At 45.0% G+C, this 23435-nt stretch overlaps 1 protein-coding gene and 1 long non-coding RNA gene across 2 annotated transcripts in view; one reads left to right on the forward strand and one right to left on the reverse strand.

Annotated features, from left to right (window-relative positions):
- Positions 1 to 23435, forward strand: part of fndc3ba (fibronectin type III domain containing 3Ba) — a 345490-nt gene that overhangs the window by 65416 nt on the left and 256639 nt on the right. The gene's annotated exons all lie outside the window — the stretch shown is intronic.
- Positions 1044 to 22352, reverse strand: LOC132404176 (uncharacterized). The gene is made up of 3 exons (XR_009515442.1): positions 22335 to 22352; positions 7118 to 7493; positions 1044 to 4799 (listed from the first exon to the last, which is right to left on the reverse strand). It is a non-coding gene; the product is annotated as an uncharacterized LOC132404176 (long non-coding RNA).

A 23435-nucleotide genomic window follows, 5' to 3' on the forward strand; every position in this document is an offset into this window, starting at 1 on the left:
CAAAGAGTTTCCACAGGATTTGTGCTTTTTCTGCACTACTTCATAATTCATTTTTAATATATATTTCTTATTATAACTTTGTTTTTTATTATTATGTATTGCAATGTACTACTGTTGCAAAACAACAGATTTTATGACATATGCCAGTGATATTAAAGCTGATCCTGAATGGTGCAGAGCAAGTTGAGTTAGAGCTGGGTCCTTGTGTGTCCTGGTGCCGATTGTAACCTATCGGTTGCCCTGAAATACACACAGTGGCCTCTTTATTAGCTTACTCTTGTACCCAATAAAGTGGCCATTAAGTACACATTTGTGATCTTCTGCTGCTGCAGTCCATCCACTCCAAAGTTCGACCTGTTATGTGTTCAGAGATCTTTTCTGCACACCAGTGTTGTGATGTGTGGTTATTTGAGTTACTGTCACCCCAGCCTGGCTGTTCCCCTCTGACCTCTCCCGTTAATTACCGCTCACTGGATGGTTCTTGTTTCTCACACAATTTTCTGTAGCGCTACAGATTGTTCTGTGTGAAAATCCCAGGAGACCAGCAGTCTCTGAGATACTCAAACCACCCCATCCGGCATCAACACTCATTCCAAGGTCAAAGTCACTCAGATCACGTTTCTTCCCCATTCTGATGTTTGGTCTGAACAACAACTGAACCTCTTGACCATGTCTGCTTGCTGTTATGCATTGAGTTGCTGGCACATGACTGGCTGATTAGATATTTGCATTAACAAGCAGGTGTACGTGTGTACCTAATAAAGTGGACTGCCAAATTATTCGGCAAAGCTCAAAGTCAGATTTATTGTCACGTTTCACAAGTCCGTATGTATAGAGGTGCAACAAGAAGCTTACCTGCCTCTGGTGTGCACTGTCAGGTAGACAACATTTACAGGAAAGACTTAGATTATGCACAGCTTTTACAAGAAAGATCACAGTTGGAGCATTTTAGAGTAAGGTGTCAATTTCAACTTTAATTGTCATTCAACTGTACATGAATACAGCCAAACAAAACAGTATCACTCCAGGACCAAGGTGCAAAATGTAGCACCAGCGTAAGGCACACATAGCACATGCAGCAGCAAACTTACATTCACACTTAAAAAAAAATCTGTCCAAGTCCTTGAATCCATGAATATTGCAGCAGTCTACAGTTGAACATAATACAGGCACTGGAGGGCAACAGCGACTCCAGCATGGACCCTGCACAGGACTGACACCTCCCCTGGGTGGCTGCAAACACACGACACCATGTTCTGGGGCCTAGTCCTTTGCTTGACCGAGGCCAAGCATTTCCTCCACCATTCGCCAATAAACGGATGAATTGGGCTTGCAGCATTCCATGGCAATCACAAGAAAAGTGGCTAAGACGATCTCTCATTGTTAGGCTGCAAAATGTGTTTTGCAAACTGTGTTGATGAGCTGAATGGCTGAAGGAAAGTTGCTGTTCTTGAACCTGGTGGCGTGAGACCTCAGGCCAGTTGATATCTGTGAGAACAAACAAGAGAAAATGTGCAGCTGCTGGAAATTCAGAGCAACACACACAAAATACTGCAGAACTCATTAGACCAGAAAGCACCAATGGAAAAGAGTAAACAGTCAACCTTTTGGGCTGAGACCCTTCATCGGGACTGGAAAGGACGTGGAAAGGAGTCAGACTGAGAATGTGGGAGGAGGGGAGGAAGAGATACAGGGTGGTAGGGGAGAGGGAAAGTGGAAGGGGTGAAATAAAATGCTGGGAAGTTGGGTGGTGAAAGCAATAAAGGGCTGGAGAAGGGGGAATCTGATAGGAGAGACCAGAAGATTATGGAAGAAAGGAAAGGGGAAAGAGCACCCAAAGGAGGCAATAGGCAGGTAAGAAGAGAAGGTGTGAGAGGGAAACAGGAATGGGGAAGGGTGAAGAAGAGGCCACTTACCAGAAGCTGATAAAATTGATGTTCATGCCATCTGGTTGAAGGCTATCGAGACAGAACGTAAGGTGTTGCTCCTCCAACCTGAGTATGGCTTCATTGCAGCAGTAGAGGGGGCCATGGACTGACAGCTTGGAATGGGAATGGGAAGCAGAATTGAAATGAGTGGCTGCCGAAATCCCGCCATTTGTGGTGGGCAGAGTGAAGGTGCTTGATGAACTACATTGGGTCTCACTGATGTACAGTTTCTTTGGAAGTTTTCATGTTTTATTGTTTCACAACATTGAATCATGGTGGATTTCATTTGGCTACTTAGACACTGATCAACAGAAAAAGAATCTTTCACATCAAAGTGAACACAGATCTCTACAAAATGATCTAAATTAATTTCAAATATACAGTACAAAATAATTGATGGCATACGTATTCACCCCCTTTGATATGACACCAGATTATCACTGGTGCAGACAATTGAATTTAGAAGTCATATAATTAGTTAAGGCATCTGAACTACGTGTAAACCTGTGCGCAGTCAAGGTGTTTCAATTGATTGTAGTGAAAATACACCTGTATCTAGAAGGTCCAACTGCTGGTGAGTTAGTATCCTGGTAAAAACTACACCATGAAGACAAAAGAACACTCCAAGCAACTCTGCAAAGAGTTATTGAAAAGCACAAGTCGGGAGATGGATACAAGAAAATTTCCAAGTCACTGACTATCCCTTGGAGTACAGTTAAGTCAATCATCAAGAAATGGAAAGAATATGGCACAGCTGTAAATCTGCCTGGAGTTGGCCATCCTCAAAAACTGAGTAAAACTATGAGAAGGGGACTAGTGAGGGAGGCCACCAAGAGACCTATGACAACTCTGGAGGAGTTACAATCTTCAGTGGCTGAGATGGGAGAGACCATGCATACAGCAACTGTTGCCCGGGTGCTTCACCAGTCGCAGCTTTATGGGAGAGTGGCAAAGAGAAAGCTACCGTTGGGAAAAAAGACTCACATGAAATCTCGGCTAGAGTTTGCCAGAAGGTATGTGGGAGTCTCTGAAATCAGCTGAAAGACGGTTCTATGGTCTGATGAAACTAAAATTGAGCCTTTTGGCCATCAGACTAAATGCTATGCTTGGTGTATGCTATGAACACCGCACATCATCAGAAACACATCATCCCTGCCATGAAGCACGCTGGTGGCTGCATCATGCTGTGGGGATGCTTCACTGCAGCCGGCCCTGAAAGGCTTGTGAAGGTAGAGGGTAAAATGAATGCAGCAAAACACAGGGAAATCCTGGAGGAAAACCTGATGTAGTCTGCAAGAAAACTGTGACTTGGGAGAGAAGATTTGCTTTCCAGCAAGATAATGACCCCAAGCATAAAGCCAAAGCTACACAGGAATGGCTTAAAAACAACAAAGTTAATGTCCTGGAGTAGCCAAGTTCGAATGTAGACTGCAATCCATTAGAGAGTTTGTGGCTGTTCACTCACAATCCCCATGCAATCTGACAAAGCTTGAGCAGTTCTATAAAGAAGAATAGGGAGAAATTGCAGGGTCCAGATGTGCAAGACTGATAGAGACCTATCCACACAGACTCAAGGCTGTAATTGCTGCCAAAAGGTGCATCTACTAAATACTGACTTGAAAGGGGTGAGTAATTATGCAATCAATTATTTTAGGTTTAATAATTTTAATACATTTAGACCAATTTGTAGAAATTTGTTTTAAATTTGACATGAAAGTCTTTTCTGTTGATCAGTGTCAAAAAAGCCAAAACATGAAAACTTCCAAGCGGGGTGGGGTGGTGAATACTTTTTGTAGGCACTGTAGAGGAGGCCACAGCAGGAGCACCAGATCAGTAGATGACCCCTGTAGATTTGCAGGTGAAGTGTCGCCTCACCTGGAAGGACTATCAGGGGCCCTGAATGGTAGTGAGGGAGGAGGTGTAGAGGCAGGGGTAACACTTGTTCCGCTAGCAAGGATAAGTACCAGGATGGAGAACAGTGGGGTACCATGAGTGGACAAGGGAGTCACATAGGGTGCAATCCCTGTGGAAAGATAGCATGGCCTGGAGATCTTCGATGATCAACACCTCCTATTGTTACTACCGATGGTGGGGAGGGATGCCCTGATGTATTGGACTGAGTTCCTGCACATTCAAGTTGTTATTCCAGACCATGACACAACCAGTCAGGATACTTTCAACAGAGCATCTATACAAGTTAGGTTATTTAGTGACAAATTGATCCTTTTAACTTTATAACAGATAGAGCAAAGGACCATTTCCCAAACCTAAGGTACAAGACACCATTACACAGTGAGGTCAGCATGGAGTTTGATTTCCTGTAATATGATCATCTCTTCAGAAGGAAATGTCATAACCATAGTCAGACTTCTGTGCCTCCTCTCTGACAGTACTGATAAGGACATGACATATCTTAGATACTGAAGTTCCTTAATGATGGATGCTGCCTTTTTTGAGGCACCACCTCTTGAAGTTTTTTTAAACACAGGGAGTTTAAACATAGGATGCCGTGCCACTGGTTGTGGTGGAGGCAGGTACATTAGAGACATTGAAGAAGCTCCTGGGTAGGTCCAAGAAAAATGGAGGGCAACGTTGGATGGAAGGGTTGGATTGATCTTTGAGTAGGTTAAAAGGTTGTCACAACGTTGTGGGCCGAAGGGCCTGTACTGTCTGTGTTCTATTTTGTGCCCTGGACAGATTCTCCAAACTTTAACATTCCAGAACTCAAAGTTGCTCACTGTTTCCACTACTGACCCTTCAATGAGGACTGGAGTGTGGTCTCCCGATGTCGATCATCGATTCCTTTATTGTGCTGTTGTGGAGTATTTTATATGCATTTGGAGGTTTGGTTTGCTGCTTTACTGTGGTTAGCTGGGAAAGGAATAATAGGGAAGTTAAGAACATGTGAGAAAATAATTTACAAAGCTAGAGGGAAATGAGAGAAAGTGGTGTGAATGTGACAGGATTGTCTGTGGCAGAGTCAGCAATGGGCTCATTAGCATACAGTGTTGTAATGTAACAAAACTACTGGTTGTTGAGAAGCTATCATAGCTATAATGTGGGTCATTTAGGGTCAGAGGGCACAGAGATGAGGATTTTCTTTAGCTGCAGTGTGGTCAATTTGTGGAATTCGTTGCTACAGATGGCTGTGGAGGTCAAGTCATTGGGTATATTCAAAGCAGAGGTTGATAAGTTCGTGATTAGTCAGAGTGTCAAAGGTTATGGGGAGAAGGCAGGAGAATGGAGTTGAGAGGGATAATAAATCATGAATGATGGGAATGCAGAGCAGATTTGATGGGCTGAGGGGCTAATTCTGCCCCTATGTCTTATGGTCTAAGGATAATGGTAGAGTGCATTGCGAGTTGCTGAGATCCCATCCAGCCATTTGGCACTTGCACGCTGCCTTCATCACATCCTCGGACTACATTAGTTGTTGACACAAATTATTCATTTCACTACGTTTCCGTGTACGTGTGATAAATAAATCCCATTTTTAGCATGAACGTACGCAGCACCAGGTTCAAGGACAGATACTATCCCATTTTATTTACCGAGATACAGTGCAGAATAGGTCCTATCGCTGCCCAGCAAGCCACCTATTTAACCCCCTAACCTAAGCAAGGGACAATTTACAATGACCAATTGCACATATGTCTTGTGGACCGTGGGAGGAAACCGGAGCACCTGGAGAAAAGTCACATGCACACGGGAAGTGTGTACAAATTTTCTTACAGAGGACTCTCAAGCTGAACTCAGAACTCCGGCGCTCTCAGCTGTAATAATGTTACGCCAATCACCACACTGCTGTGATACCTCAAACCATTGTTATCAGGGGCTTGAACAGACCTTGCTGGATAAATTCAATCTCCCAATGTACTCACATCATTGTAATTTATTTATCTACTTGTTTGGCACTGATGGTTCCTTAAGTTTGTCATAGCTAGGGGAGCTAGTGGAGAAAAGCTCGCACTTCCTATTAAATGCTCCCGAGGACATGAGTCTCAAATAGCCTCTGACAACTAGGCCAGCTCCTGGCCTTCACGCGTGTCTTAGCTACTAAGCCTGGCAGAGTCATTTTTACTGGAGAAGGGGCAAAGGTGGGTTACCGACACCTTAAAACCGGTCACTCTGGGCATATGGAGATCTTCGACAATGATCCCTCTGATTTGTAATGACCAGTGTGCGCAAAAATCTTATGCTGAGCAACTTTTTGTCCAGTGACAGCAACATGTGTGCACTGAATAATTTCTTCAATAGAAACTGTATCAATAAGCCAGTTCTAAAATCTGCAGACAAATCAACACAAGCCCCACATTGTCAACAGCGTCTGCTTCAGAAACCAGAAAAGGAAATGTGATTGTTTGCGATTGTGAAATATAGTTCACATGCCAATGAAGTAGAGGGTGACTACATTTTGTGCACAGTTTAAATTCCTTTCTGCGCTAGGTGCAAAACATGTGCCGTATGTGTGTGCACATACACTTGCACCTTACAGGGCACGCTGCTTGTCAGCCATGGTTGGCAGCTCATCTGGAAGAAGGAAAGCTCTGATCTCAAACCTCCTCCACTGCCTTGTGGTTATACCCACTCATGGGGAAGGTTTCAGGAGTAAGCTCTGAGGAAAAATCTGGAGCTGGAGTTCCTAAGGCAGTGTAACGTTGAGTTCAACACTGACTATTAACTCCTGCAATGGTCTCTAACATTCCTTTGGATTCATCAGCTACTTGGAGAGGGGGTGACTGCTGCAGGGGCAACAGCCTGTTCTCCTTATCTGGCCTATCTGCCCGATTTGACTGGCTTAGAGACGCTAGTAACTCACCTTTGCCCTTTCTCCTGCCAGTAAAAACGGTTCCTCCAGGCTTTATAGCTAAGCCACACATGAAGGCCAGGAATTGGACTTGGTTGTCAGATGCTACGAGATGCATGGCATTTGGAGCATCTAAGGTTTCAAAGGTACATTTATTGCTTTTTCTTCACAACCATCCACGAAAACAGAGGAGTGCCCCCAAAGTGTGAACGACGGTTAAATGTTAGAACCCCAAAGTCCCTCCAAGCTCCCCTCCCTCCTGTGCATAAGCGGCAGCAAAGCAACGATCCCCCTCCCCCCCACCAGCAAAACCAGCACCAAATGTGCAGCAAAGCAACAGCAAAGACACGGACTTGCAGCACCCCAAAGACTACTCGTCCACCTTGTACTGGATATGCCGCAGGCTCGCTCTTCCTAATAAGGGAGAAAGAGGTGTCTCCATTTCACAGCGAGAGGGGAGACTTAACAAACTACTCGCTGGTTTACGATGTTAAAAGTGCATTGCGTCACTTTTTCTGAGCTCTGTGCCCAGAGATCTCCTGAGTCCCATGACGCACCGATTTCCTGCTGGGACTGCGACCTTCAATCTGCCCGTCTCCAGAGCCACTAGGTCCTGGGCCTCTGAGGGTGAGCTTAGCTCTTAGGCCACGTCCTTGGCATGCCGAATAACGGCCAGTCGTGAAGCCCTGAGAGCGGGTCCCATTCCCGCAAAGAACTCCAGTCAGCGTATAACTCCAGGTCGGGGTCTTCAAAAGAACCTTGAAAGGGAAAAGTAGAGATGTTAATGATGGAAGTAGAGCTGTTTCCAAAGATGCAAGCAAAGGAGTCACCTTTTAGTGCCATCATAACTAAGCTCGGCCCTCTTCTTTAATAGGTAGTGGGAGCTTGTCCCCATCACCACTACTGGCTATAACAACCTGAAGGAGTGGAGACCAGATCACTAGGCTGATTTCAGGTGGGAGATAGATAAATGTATGAAGGACCGAGGAATTGAGAGCTGTGAGGAACTAGCACAAAGAGAGGTTGAGGCAAGTGTAGACCAGATGAGAGAGGTCAGGCTTGAGGGGCCTGGTGGCCTGTTTCTTTCCTTGTATTCTGTCCACATGGGTGAATGGTTGGACAGGAGGGTGGGGAGGTGCAGTGCTCCCGTCTGTGCCTACTGCTAGCAGTGGGAGTCTCTCCTTTGTGCTGTTACTGTGAACACTCCCAGTCCCTGTGACTGGCAAAGCTGCTCCCTGATAAGGGATTTCTTCTCGTTTGTTAGCTGAAGGTCACAGAGACTTTGAAATAGGTACATGAAAATGAGGTAAATGGAAGGATATGGCCATTATGTAGGTAGAAAGGATTAGCTTAGGATTGGCCCTTTGATTACCAATTTAATTTGTTCAGCACAACATTGTGGGCCGAGGGGTCTGTTTCTGTGCTCTGCCCTCCATGTTCTGGGATATCAATCACTATTGGCGACAACAGCGTGCTGGGAAGCTAAGGGTTAACTGTGCTGGTTTCTGAGTGGAGTCACGCACATGCAGGGCCTGGTGTCAGAGAATGCAGTGAGTGAGTTACTCTGGGGCCAGGGTCACTCGTTGGTCACCCTTACGGGCTGCATTAAAGAGAGGGCCTCTTGTTGGAGGAGCTTCCCCTGGTTAGGGTGCGAGCAATCCCTTCCCCACTGTGAATGTTACACCTCTGCGGGCTCCTTGTGAACACTTGGGGCTTGAACTGGCTGTGCATTCAGGAGACGGCAACGTCATGGCTGTCAAAGCAGGCTGTGACATTTCGCTCACTGTAATTAGCCTTTCACCACCTCCGCTCCTGCAGGATATGACTTACAGCTTCCAATGTTCTGAGAGAGATCTCAATTAACATTTGTTAAAACGGCAGCAAAAGGTCATGGTTGGCCCTCTTTGGCTTCTGTCCTGTTGATGTGTTAACTTGCCGTTGTGGGATTTGGGAGAGGATCAGTATTCACCATGGTATGTTGCAGAATCTGAATCAGCTTTATTACCACTGACCTATGACGTGCAATTTGTGAGTCGTACAGCACAAAGAAATAAAGGCCTACAAACTACAAAAATAAGGAAAGAGTTCAGAAACAAAAGGATAATGCAGTAGTGTTCAGCAATCTGATGATGACAGGGAAGAAGCTATTCCTGAATCGCTGAGTGTGTGTCTTCAGGCTGCTGTAGCCCCTTGCCAGTGTTAGTACAGGTGTTCCCCCCTTTACTAAGGTAGAGTGTTCCTATGAAACCCTTCTTAAGCCAAAATGGCGTAAGGCAAAGAACCATTCATTCATATGGGAAAAATTTTCATAAAAGCAAAAATCCTCTTTGTAATGCAAAAACAGGTTACTGATGTAGGTCTTTTGTAAAAGCGAAGTGGCGTAAAGTGAACATTTGTGAAGCGGGGACACCTGTATCAGGAAGAGGACAGAAGACATAGGAACAGACTTAGACCATTTGGCTCATTGAGTCTGCTCCACCATTCCATTGTGGCTGATATATTAATCCTCTAAAACCCATTCTCCTGCCTTTTCCCCGAATCCTTTGACACTGTTACTAATCAACCCCCACTTTAAATATACCCAATGACTTGGTCTCTGCAGCCGTCTGTGGCAGTGAATTCCACAGATTCACCACCCTCTGGCTAAAGAAATTCCTCCTCGTCTCTGTTCTAAATGGACGTCCTTCTATTCTGAGACTATGTCCTCTGGTCCCAGGTGGTGAGGGACCTTAATGATAGACCCTGCATTCTTCAGCCATCACCTTTGGAAGATGTCCTCAATGGTGGGGAGTGTTGTGCCCATGATGGAGCTGGCTGAGTCTACAGCCCTCTGCAACTTCTTTGGATCCTGTACACTGGAGCCTTCATACCTGCGATACAATCGATCAGAATGTTCTTCTCCTCCATAACAAACCCTCTTCTCAGCCCTACCATCGGGGGAGGTACCGACAGTGATACAATCGATCAGAATGTTCTCCTCCATAACAAACCCTCTTCTCAGCCCTACCATCGGGGGAGGTACCGACAGTGATACAATCGATCAGAATGTTCTCCATAACAAACCCTCTGCTCAGCCCTACCATCGGGGGAGGTACTGACAGTTATACAATCGATCAGAATGTTCTCCATAACAAACCCTCTGCTCAGCCCTACCTTCGGGGGAGGTACTGACAGTGATACAATCGATCAGAATGTTCTCCATAACAAACCCTCTGCTCAGCCCTACCATCGGGGGAGGTACTGACAGTGATACAATCGATCAGAATGTTCTCCATAACATACCCTCTGCTCAGCCCTACCTTCGGGGGAGGTACTGACAGTGATACAATCGATCAGAATGTTCTCCATAACATACCCTCTGCTCAGCCCTACCATCGGGGGAGGTACGGGGGCCTGATAAGCCACACTCAATATTTTAAAAGTCGAGTCTTCTCCTCAGCCATCAGTTTTCTGAACAGTCAATAGACAATAGGTGCAGAAGTAGACCATTCGGCCCCTCGAGTCTGCACCACCATTCTGAGATCATGGCTGATCATTCACTATCAATACCCAGTCCCTGCCTTGTCCCCATATCCCTTGATTCCCCTATCCATCAGATATCTATCTAGTTCCTTCTTGAAAGCATCCAGAGAATTGGCCTCCACCGTCTTCCGAGGCAGTGCATTCCACACCTCCACAACTCTCTGGGAGAAGAAGTTTTTCCTCAACTCTGTTTTAAATAACTGACCTCTTATTCTCAATCCATGCCCTCTGGTACTGGACTCTCCCAACATCTGGAACATATTTCCTGCCTCAATCCTATCAAATCCTTTAATTATCTTAAACGTTTCAATCAGATCCCCTCTCAATCTCCTTAATTCCAGCGTGTACAAGCCCAATCTCTCCATTCTCTCTGCGTAAGACAGCCCTGCCATCCCAGGAATCAACCTAGTGAATCTACGCTGCACTTCCTCAATTGCCAGAATGTCCTTCCTTAAACCTGGAGACCAAAACTGTACACAATATTCCAGGTGTGGTCTCACCAGGGCCCTGTACAAATGCAAAAGAACATCCTTGCTCTTGTACTCAATTCCCCTTGTAACAAAGGCCAACATTCCATTTGCCCTCTTCACTGCCTGTTGCACTTGCTCATTCACCTTCATTGACTGGTGAACTAGGACTCCTAGGTCTCTTTGCATTTCTCCCTTACCTAAATCTACATCCTCTTCGCATGTCACACTGCCACCCAGTTTAGTATCGTCAGCAAACTTGCTGATATTGTTTTCAATGCCCTCATCTAAATCGTTGACATAAATCGTAAAGAGCTGTGGTCCCAATACAGAGCCCTGTGGTACCCCACTAGTCACCTCCAGCCAGTCCGAGAAACACCCATTCACTGCTACCCTTTGCTTTCTATCTGCCAACCAGTTTTCTATCCATGTTGAAACCCTGCCCCCAATGCCATGAGCTCTGATTTTACTCACCAATCTTCTATGTGGCACCTTTTTGAATGCCTTCTGAAAATCTAGGTACACAACATCCACTGGCTTACCCTTGTCTAACATCCTTGTTACACCCTCAAAAAACTCCCAACAGATTAGTCAAGCATGATTTGCCCTTGGTAAATCAATGCTGGCTCAGCCTAATCCTATTTCTGCCATCAAGATGTGCCACTATTTCGTCCTTAATAATGGACTCAAGCATCTTCCCCACGACTGACGTTAGGCTAACAGGGCGATAGTTCTCCGTTTTCTCCTTCCCTCCCTTCTTGAAAAGTGGGATAACATTAGCCACTCTCCAATCTTCAGGAACTGATGCTGAATCTAAGGAACATTGGAAAATGATTACCAATGCATCCACAATTTCCTGAGCCACCTCTTTTAGAACCCTCGGATGCAGACCATCTGGACCCGGGGATTTATTAGCCTTCAGTCCTACCAGTCTACTCATCACAGTTTCTTTCCTAATGTCAATCTGTCTCAATTCCACTGATATCTTATGACCCTGGCCCATCCATACATCTGGGAGATTGCTTGTGTCCCCCCTGGTGAAGACAGATCTAAAGTACGCATTAAATTCTGTTGCCATTTCCCTGTTTCCCATAACAATTTCTCCCAATTCATTCTTCAAGGGGCCAACATTGTTCTTAACTATCTTCTTTCTCTTCACATAGCTAAAAAAGCTTTTGCTATCTCCTTTTATATTCCTGGCTAGACTGAGGTCATACCTGATTTTTTCTCTCCGTATTGCTTTTTTGGTTAAGATCTGCTGTTCCTTAAAACTTTCCCAATCATCTGTATTCCCACTCATCTTAGCCCTGTCATACTTCTTTTTCTTTAATGCTATACAATCTCTGACTTCCTTTGTCAACCACTGTGGCCCCTTCCTCCTCTTTGAATCCTTCCTTCTGATTGGAATGAACTGCTTTTGCATCTTTTGTATTATCCCCAAGAATATCTGCCACTGCTGATCCACTGTCTTTCCTGCCAGGGCATCCGCCCATTTAACTTTGGCCAGCATGTCCCTCATGGCTCCGTAGTCTCCTTTATTTAATTGCAACACTGACACCTCTGATCTGCCCTTATCCCTCTCAAATTGTAGATAAAAACTTATCATGTTATGATCACTACTTCCTAATGGCTCCTTTACTTCAAGATCACTTATCAATTCCTGTTCATTACACATCACCAAGTCCAAAATAGCCTCGTTCCTGGTTGGCTCAAGCACAAGCTGTTCCAAAAATACATCCCTTAGACACTCCACAAACTCCCTATCCTGGGGTCCAGCACCTACCTGATTCTCCCAGTTCACCTGCATGTTGAAATCTCCCATAACGACTGCATTACCTTTAGCACATGCCAATGTTAACTCCCTAATCAACTTGTACCCAATATCCACGCTACTGTTTGGGGGCCTGTACACAACACCCATTAGGGTCTTTTTACCCTTACTGTTCCTCAGCTCAATCCACACAGACTCTACTTCCCCTGTTCCCAAGTCACCTCTTGCTGAGGACTGAATCTCATTCCTCACCAACAGGGCCACCCCACCCCCTCTTCCCATATTTCTGTCTCTACGATAGCACGTATACCCTGGTACACTCAATTCCCAGGCCTGAACCCCTTGCAGCCATGTCTCTGTTATCCCAACAATATCGTAGTTCCCCATTTTCATCTGAGCTTCAAGCTCATCTGTCTTATTTCTGACACTACGCGCATTCAAGTATAGAATTCTTAGCCCATTCCTCCTCTGTTTGCTTAAAACACTGTCTACTGTACCTAACCCAGCTCCTTGAACTTCCATCGGGCTAATTGCACCCTGAATTTTGATGACCTTCTCAAGATCACCCAAACCTTCTACACATTTAACCCCATGCTCCTTCTGACCAATCCTCTGGATCTGGATCCCTGCCCCCTGCACATCTAGTTTAAACCCCCCCGAGCAGCACTGGCAAACACACCTGCAAGAATGTTAGTACCCCTCTTGTTCAGATGTAGACCGTCCCTTTGAAACAGATCCCAATGTCCCTGGAACAAAGACCAATTATCCAAAAACCTGAACCCTTCCTTCCTGCACCATGCTCTCAGCCTCGTATTAGTGTGCATAATCATTCTATTCTTCGCCTCACTCGCACGTGGCACAGGTAGCAATCCCGAGATTGTCACCCTGGAGGTCCTGCCTTTCAGCTTCACTCCTAACTCCCTGAACTCTCTAAGCAGGACCCCCTCACTCACCTTACCTACATCGTTGGTCCCTATATGGACCACTACATCTGGGTTCATGCCCTCGTTCTCAAGAATAGCCTGCACCCGATCTGAGATGTCCCGGACCCTGGCACCAGGGAGGCAACATACCATCCGAGACTCCCGATCTGCCCCACAAAATCTCCTATCTGCCCCCCTAACTATAGAATCCCCTAAAACTATCGCTCTCTTCTCTTCCCTCCTCCCCTTTCTAGTTGAGGGTTCAACCTCTGTGCCAGAGGCAGGACCACTACAACTCATTCCTGGTAGGTTATCCCCATCAACAGTATCCAGTACGGTATACTTATTGTTAATGTGAATGGCCGCAGGGGTGCTCTGCTCTCTCTGCCTGCTCCCCCTGCCTCTCTGGACCGTCACCCATCTGCCTACTTCTTGGTTTTTTGGTGTGACTACCTCCTGATAACTCCTATCTATCGCTGCCTCTGCCTCCCGAATGATCCGTAGTTAATCCAGCTCCCGCTCCAACTCCCTAACTCGGTCTGATAGGAGCTGCAGCTGGATGCACCTTTTGCAGGTGTGGTCATCAGGGACAACTGTTTTGACCCTGACTTCCCATATACTGCATACGGAGCACACCACTGCTGTAACTGTCTCCCCCATACCTGAACTGGATTGATAGAATAAGTTCATGGTGTTCCATGAACACCACTTCACTATTTTGCTCTCTTTATGCACTTTTTTAATATTTCATACATTCTTACTGTAATTTAATGTTTGAACCGCACTGCTGCTGTAAATACATAAATTTCACACTTAAGTCAGTGATGATAAACTTGATTCTGATTCAGACAATCTGCAAGTCTTTGGTCATAGCGGATCTCAAACTCCTAATGAAATAAAGATGCTGTTGTTTGAGATGAGAAGCTAAACGGAGGCCTGCTTTGTCCTCTGCACAACCTTGTGTCCACTCTTAGAAGAGCAATCAACCTCACAGTGTCCAATAATTTGGCATTATTAATCACATGGAAATCTCAACATTGAAAGTACCATGAAATGCATTGTTTGTTAACAACTAACACAGTCCAAGAATCTGCTGGGGGCAGCCCGCTGGTGTACTGGTACCAACATAGCATGTCCACAACTTCCTAAGCTGAATCAATATAGCTTTGGAACGTGGGAGGAAACTGGAGCACTCGAAGGCAAGTCACATGGCCACACGCAGAATGTACTGACTCCTTGCAGAGAGCTGCGGGCAATTGAACTGGATTGCTGGGGTTGTAAAGCATTGCGCTAACTGCTGCGCTACTGTACCAACCTGCTTCTGTCTTTTACTCTCAGTCAGCTTCCCGCGGGCGGGGCCTTGCTGTGTATAGATTGGCTGCGGTGTTTATTGCAGTGCAGTTGCGGTTGCACCTTTCATTGACTGTAGAGTAAGAATTGTTTTCTATTTAGCCTTGAATGTCTGACTGTTATCTGTAGTTGCACCCTCTTGTGTTTGAGTTTTGACTGACGATTAAACATCAAACCAGGCCAGACGAGGACATCATCTACCACGCCAAGGCCTTGGAGTCAGAACCAGAATCAGCATTCAGTTTAGTATCACTTCATATCTCATGAAATTTGTTGTTTTATAGCACCAGTACACTGCAATACATAATAATGAAAGCTACCAATTACAATAAGAAAAATATATAAAATACTCAATTAAGTAAGAAGTGCGAAAAGAGAGCAAAAACAGAAAACGTGTGTTAGGTCGTGTTCATGGGTTCCCTGTTATTTGAGAAATCTGAATTGTTGAGTGTGTGTCTTCAGGCTCTGCTACCTCATTCCTGATGGTGGCAATGAGAAGAGGGCATGTCCTGGGTGATGGGGGTCCTTAATGATGGATGTTGCCTTTTCACAGATGGTCTAGGGACATAAGATGGCAGCACGCTCAATCGCAGTGGTGTGCAGTGAGCGATTGTGAGACCCTGTTGGACATTGTTAATGTGGAATGCTATAAATCCATCACTGATGTATTGGTGGACAGTGGTAGAGCTGTGTGGCCTTGGTTGTTATGAGCACTAGGCCTCAAGTCATGCTGTTGCCTGTTTACAGCTGCAGGAGAGAGACGTTGAAATCGGTGCACTCGACCAGAGGAGGTGTGGTGCAGCGTCCCAGCTGGAGTTGGTGCTGCCCCTAGTGTTCACTCGTCTGAAGACAAGATGCATTGTGTTCGATTGTAGACTGCTGCAACATTCATGCAGTCAGGGACTTGGACTACTTATTTTTATTGTGTGACTTTTTTTACTGATATACATGCTTGCTATTTTATATAAGACTATAGGACACAGGAGCTGAATTAGACCATTCTGCCATCGAGTGTGCTCCGCCATTCCATCATGGCTGATCGCAGATCCCATTCAACCCCGTATACCTGTCTTCTCGCCATAACCTTTGATGCCCTGGCCATTCAGGAAATTATCAATTTTCACTTAAGAGTCTATGTCTTGGACTCCACAGGTTCACTACTCTGGCTATAAAAATTCCTCCTAAACTCTGATTTAAAAAGTTGCACCTCAATCTTGAGGCTGCAGCCTCTAGTCCTGGACACCCTCAACATAGGAAACATCCTCTCCATGTCCACCTTTCAATATTAGGTAGGTTTCAATGAGTCTCCTCCCCCCCCCCCCCCCCGCATTCTTCTAAATTCAAGTGAGTACAAGTTCAAAGCTGCCAAATGCTCCTCATATGTTAACTCCTTCATTCCTGGAATCATTCTCATGAACCTCCTCTGGACTCTCTCCAAAGGCAACATATCATTTCTGAGATATGGGATCCAAAACTGTTGACAATACTTCAAATGCACCCTGACTAGTGTCTTATCTCCTTGCTTTTATATTCTATTCCCCTTGAAATAAATGCCAACATTGCATTTGCCTTCTTTACCACAAACTCAACCTGTAAATTAACCTTCTGTGAGTCTTGCACAAGGACTCCTAAGTCCCCTTGTGCCTCTGATGTTTGATTTCCCCCCATTTAGATAATAGTCTGCACTACTGTTACTTTTAGCAAAATGCATTATCATACATTTCCCAACGCTGTATTCCATCTGCCACGTTTTGCCCATTCTTCCAATTTGTCTAAGTCCTGCTGCAATCACGTTGCTTCCTCAGCACTACCTACCCCTCCACCTACCTTTGTATCATCTGCAAAGTTTGTCACAAAGCCATCAATTCCATTATCTAAATCATTGACAAATAATGTGGAAAGTAGTGGTTCCAATACTAATTCCTCAGGAACACCACTAGTCATTGGCAGCCCTCCTTTATTCCCTCTTGCGGCCTCCTGCCTTTCAGCCATTCCTCTATCCATGCCAGTATCTTTCTTGTATGCTTTGGGATTTCATCTTGTTAAGCAGCCTCATCTGCACCTTATCAAATGCCTTCTGAAAATCCAAGTAAATGACATCCACTGCCTCTGCTTTGTCCACCCTGCTTGTTACTTCCTCAAAGAACTCTAACAGATTTGTCAGGCAAGATTTCTCTTCACAGAAATCATGCTAACTTTGACTTATTTTATCATTAGTCTCCAAGTACCCTGAAACCTCATCCTTAACAATGGACTCCAACACTTTCCCAGTCACTGAGATTAGGCTATCTGGTCTGTAATTTCCTTTCTTTTGCCTTCCTCCCTTCTCAAAGAGTGGAGTCACATTTGTAATCTTCCAGTCTTCTGGGACCATGCCAGAATCAAGTGATTCTTGAAAGATCATGACCAATACATCTGTTATCTCTTCAGCAACCTCTCTCAGGACTCTGGGATGTAGTCCATCTGGCCCAGGTGGCTTATCCACCCTAAGACCTTTGAGTTTGCCTAGCACCTTTTCCTTTGGAATAGCAATGACACTCACTCCTGCTCTCTGACATTCACAGACCTCTGGCACACTGCGAGTGTCTTCCACAGTGAACACTGAAGCAAAGTACTTATTAAGTTCATCTGCCATTTCTTTGCCCCCCCCCACTACTACCTCACCAGCATCATGTCCAGTGGCTCAATATCAACTCTCACCTCCCTTTTAGTCTTGTCTTGTCCATACTGCACTAACCGCCACCACTGGGCTATAAACATGCAGGAGCGGTGTGTGGTTAAGTGCCTTGCTCAAGGACACACACAAGCAGCCTCGGCTGATGCTCGAACTAACGACCTTCAGGTCGCTAGCCCAAAGCCTTAACCACTTGCATGCACCAGGTCTTCATGTAACTGAAAAAACGTTTCGTATCTGGCTTTATATTATTGGCTAGTTTGTCCTCATGTTTCATCTTTTTCCTTCTTATGGCTTTTTTAGTTGCTTTTGTTGGATTTTAAAAGCTTCCCAATCATCCAACTTCCCACTCACTTTTACTACCTTATATGCCCTTTCCTTGGCTTTTATGCAGTCCTTAACTTCCCTTGTCAGCCACAGTTGTCTCCCTCTGCTATTTGAGAACTACTTTTTCTATGGGACATATTTATCATGCATGTTGTGAGCTATTTCCAGAAATTTCAGCCAACTGTGCTCTGCCATTATCCCAGCCAGTATCCCCCTCCAATCCAACTTGGCAAGCTTCTCTCTCATGTCGCTGTAGTTCCCTTTATTCCATCTTGGTACTGATATAGCTGACATATTTCTCCATCTCAAACTGCAGTATGAATTCATTCATATTGTGATCACTGCCTCCTATGGGTTCCTTTACCTTAAGCTCCCTATTAAAATCTGGATTATTACACAACACCCAATCTAAGACAGCCTTTCCCTGAGAAGGGTCAAGCACAAACTACTCTCAAAAGCCATCTTGTAGGCATTCAATGAATTTCCTTTCTTGCGAACCTACACCAGCCTGGTTTTCCCAATCCCCTTGCATATTGAAGCCCCCATTACAATTGTATATTACCCTTATTCCATGCCCTTTCCAGCTCCCTTTGCAATCTCAGTCCCACATTTTATGTGATTCCCATATTTTTCACCCTTGCAGTTTCTTAACTCCAGCCACAAAGATTCAACATTCTCTGAACCTATGTCACCTCTTTCTAAAGATGTAATTCCATCTCTTACCAACAGAGCCACACCACCACCTTATGCCTTCCTGCCTGTTCTTTCGATACAAAATATATTCTTTGATATTAAGCTCCGAACTATGACCTTCTTTCAGCTACAACTCAGTGAAGCCCACAATGTCATACTGACCAATCTGTAATTGCACCATGAACTTATCCGCCTTATTCTAAATGCTACGTGTATTTAAATACAGCACTGTCAGTCCTGCAATTTTCGCCCTTTAGAATTTTGTCTCTGTGGTACAACTTAACTCTTTGCTCTGTCTGCAGTTGTACCCAATCATTGACTTGTCCTTCCTTACATTCTTTTCTTTCTTTCTTTTTAAATCTTTTTATTAATTTTTAAGCAAACGTAAATGAAACATGAATACAAGTGTTTGAGAGTACATAGTTGATAGTTTAAGTAGACATTCAAATATATAATATCAATATATATAGTCTTCCAAACTCATAGTATTTATGAACAAAAGAAACAAAAAGAAAAAAAACCCAGAAAAAGAGAAGGAAAAAAAACACTAACCAACATGGGCCATTGCATAATGTTAGATGCATACAGTAGTGCCAATAACTCTGAACCTCCATCCAAATAATTAAGGATAATAAAAGTGAGGTTTAGGAAAAGACAATTTAACTCATATGAAAATGTTGAATAAATGGTCTCCAAGTTTCTTAAAATTTAACGGAAGGATCAAAAACAACACTTTTAATTTTTTCTAAGCTCAAACAAGAGATAGTTTGAGAAAACCACTGAAATATAGTTGGAGGACTAATTTCTTTCCAATTCAATAAGATAGATCTTCTAGCCATTAATGTAACAAATGCAATCATTCGTCGAGATGAAGAGGATAAACGACTATTATCCACCATTGGTAAACCAAAAATTGCAGTAATAGGATGCGGTTTCCTTACATTCATATTACATATTACATTATCTACTTGTAAACCTGTTGGCTCGTCCTCAGCTCTATCATGCCGGTTCCCATCCCCCTGCCATTTTAGAGTAAGCCACGTCCATGAGCTCTACCAAAGCTGTCTGCAAGCATATTGGTCCCTCTTGGATTCAAGTGCAACCCATCCCTTTTGTACAGGTCACACCTACCCTGCCCCCTGCTCTAATTCTTCAGCCACGCATTTATCTGTCACCTCATTCTATTCCTATCCTCATTGTTGCGTGACACAGGCAGCAATCCCGAGATTACTACACTTGAGGTCCTGCTTCTCAGCTTCCTTCCTAACTCCCTGTAGTCTGTTTTCAGGACCTCCTCCCTTTTTCTACCTATGCTGTTGGTACCAATATGTGCCACAACTCCTGGCTGCTCACCCTCCTATTTCAGGATATTGTGGATGTGGACCCTGGCATCTGGGAGGCAAACTACAACCTGCGCTATATGTATCTTGTGCTGTGAGTCTGTTGGTACTGTGTTTTCTGTCCTGGCCCCAGAGTAACGCTGTTTCATTTAGATGCATTCATGACAATTAAATGATCTTGGGGCATCTCCTTCTGAAGATGTCCTCAGTGCTGGGGAGGCTAGTGCCTATGATGGGGCTGGCTGAGTTTACAACTTTCTACAGCTTTTTCCGATTGTCCGCAGTGGTTCCTCATTACCAGATGGTGATGCAGCAGTCAGAATGTTCCTTATGGTACGTCTGTAGAAATTTGCATGGCTTGGGTGACATTCCAGTTCTCCTCAAACTCCTAGTGAAACATAGTCGTTGACGTGCCTTTTCGGTCATTCCATCAGTATGTTGGGCCCAAGACAGATCCTCAGAGGTTTTGATGCCCAGGAACTTGCAACTGACACCCTTTCCATGCCGATCTCTTGCATGAGGTATGGGTGCTGAAGAGCTTCATTCGAATGAGCCCCTTGGGATGTGAGACCTCAGAGACGAGCAGGGGGTCAGAGAAGCTTGAAGTGTGAGGGGGAGGGGGGGAGTTGTGGGGGGTCCATATCTCCGGAGGCTTTTGTAGGGTTAGTAAAGACAAAGCAGTGGGCCACCAGCAGGCAGAGACCTGAAAGAAACAGAGAGGGAGACGAGAGACATGGAGCCCACCGTTACACAGAATGTAGATCACTATTGTACGGCTCACTACAACCGCAGGTTGGACACTTGACCTCACAGGAGTAGAACACACAAAATGCTGGAGGAGCTCAGCAGGTCGGGCAAGATCTGGAGAAATGAGTGAACAGTCAACGTTTCAGGCCAAGGCCCTTCATCTTGATGTCACAATCTACCTCGTTCTGACCTTGCACCTCACTATCTGTTTGCACTGCTCTCTCTCTGTAAGTTATTGTTTTACCTTGTTCTATCTCAATGCACTGTATAACCATCTGATCTGTATGAACAGTGTACGAGATAAGCTTTGCACTATATCTCTTTGGCCTACAAATTGTTTTATTTAGAAATGAGGTACGGTAACAAGTCTCCCCAACCCGACTAGACCGCGATGCCCAGTTGCACCATGTGACCAATTATTCATCTGTATGCCTTTGGATGTTGTGTCCTCGCTGTCTTCATGATATGTAAGGCAGCGCAATGCGATAGGAGAGGGAGCTGTTCCCGTGAAGCAGGCTCCTCTCCACACAGCTGACAAATCCATAGGAACAGCAGAGACCGATACGGTTTGCCATCAGCGGCTTTGCAGGAGTTGCCAGTCTGGGTTGAACTCAACGTCGGTCTGCCACAAGGATGCCAGCTCCAGAGTTTTCCTCAGGGTTTACTGCCAAAGCCTTCCCCATGAGTGGTGTAGTGCATGCAGGTAGTGAAGGTTTGAGATCAGAGCTTTCCTTCTCCTAGGTGAGCTGCCAACCATGTCTGATGAGCCCGTCTGCCCGAAGTGACCGGTTTTAAGGTGCCAGTAACCCACCTTTGCCCATTCTGCTGTCCGTAGAAATGGTTCTGCCAGGTTTAATAGCTAAGCCACACGTGAAGGCCAGGAGCTGGTCAGAGGTTACTTGAGATGCATGTCATTGGGAGCATTTAGTGGGTGGTGGGAGCTTATCCCAAACCCCTCCACTCTCCAGCTGCTCATTGTGTGATCATCCAAGGTACTGCAAAGTTGCCACAGAAATGTGAGTCGCTTGAATAAAATATTTTATGTATGTTACTTATTTAGAGATCCAACGCGGAACAGACCCTTCCAGCACCAAGAGCTGTGTCGCGCGTACCTATTTAACACTAGCCTAATCAGAGAACACTTTACAATGACCAATTAACTTACTAATCAATATGTCTTTGAACTGTGAGAAGAAACCCACATCCAACATTATGGAGCCAAGGATAGCTACAGCTTCTATCCTGCTGATATCAGACTATTAAATGGTTCCTTAGTACAAAATAGTTAACTCAGGACTTCACAACTTACCTTGTTAAGAACTTCACCTTACTTCTCTGTAACTGTCACTTGATTCTGCATTGTTATTGTTTCTACCTCAGTGCTCTGAGGAATGGTTTGATCTGTATGAACAGTATGTAAGACGAGCTTTGTACTGTATGTGTGACAACAAATTCTACAAATTCCAATTCCAGTCCCTGCTGTTAGGCTGTAAAGAGAGTTTGTGTCTATACAAGTGGTGTAAAGTTAGTTGTACAGCCAAGGACAGTCACAAAGGGGCTGATTGGCCTGTGACTGTCTCTACCCCTTGTAAACACCGTGGCACCGTGGTCTGAAGTCACGGCAGGCAGGATAATGGGCCACGGCAAAAGTCAAGGCCGAAAGCGGCCATCTGCAGCATAGTGACAGATTGCTTGCCGAGGAAGAATGATCGACCTTCCTCCCGAGACCTGGGGTTGGGGAGAGGGGAGGGAAGCAAAGGATTCTGTTAAGTTAACACTACAAACCTTAAGGGTCCACCACCTGTAACCACAGCAACAGCTGTGTGCATCGCCTGGGTTTCCAGTAGTCACCATAGCAACCGCAGGCCGTAATCACAGACTTGGCAATATTTCAGAACATCTCCGCAAGGGGCTAGACTTGGCCAACTTGTCCAGGATGCATAGGGGAGGTGGACAGCCCTGTGCAGTGGGGTAGGCTGATTGAAATCCAGAGGCCCACAACCCCAACTCAGAAAGGAGGCAGCCACAGGAGACACTAATACAGCTCAGGGTGTCAATCCTCCGTAAGGAAGTCTGTGTGGGTTTCTTCTCACAGTTCAAAGACATATTGATTAGTAAGTTAACTGGTCATTGTAAAGTGTTCTCTGATTAGGCTAGTGTTAAATAGGTACGCGCGACACAGCTCTTGGTGCTGGAAGGGTCTGTTCCGCGTTGGATCTCTAAATAAGTAACATACGTAAAATATTTTATTCAAGCGACTCACATTTCTGTTGCAACTTTGCAGTACCTTGGATGATCACACAATGAAGCCCACACAAAAGAGCTATTAAGACAAGTGGCACAAATCTTAGACAATGAGCAGCTGGAGAGTGGAGGGGTTTGGAATGGAGGGTGTTGGCTGTCGTGTTTGAGTACCTTGGCCCTAGTCAGCTGTAGGTACAGTCCCAGAGATGGAATATGGCAGGGTGAGGTAAGACCATAAGATGTAGGAACAGAATTAGGCCATTCGGCCCATTGAGTCTGCTCCCCCTTTCCATCGTGGCTGATTTACTATCCCTCTCAACCTCATTCTCCTGCCTTCTCCCCGTAACCTTTGACACCCTGATTAATCAAGAAGCTCTCAACCTCTGGTTTAAATAAACCCAATGACTTGGCCTCCGCAGCCATCTGTGCAATGAATTCCACAAAATCAGTACAAAAGAAATTCTTCCTCATCTGCCTTGTAAACTGATGGACAATTTCAATCCATTCTGTGACTTGGGAAGAAAGTTACAAAGATTCATGACTAATATTCCCTCCACGAAATTCCTCGACTCCAACTCAAATGGAGGAAAGTACACCACTAGTCCTGGATACCCCCATTAGGAATTAAGATAGGTATGTCGG

Source organism: Hypanus sabinus, chromosome 2 (genome assembly GCF_030144855.1).
Source record: "Hypanus sabinus isolate sHypSab1 chromosome 2, sHypSab1.hap1, whole genome shotgun sequence".
Classification (NCBI taxonomy): Eukaryota; Metazoa; Chordata; class Chondrichthyes; order Myliobatiformes; family Dasyatidae; genus Hypanus; species Hypanus sabinus.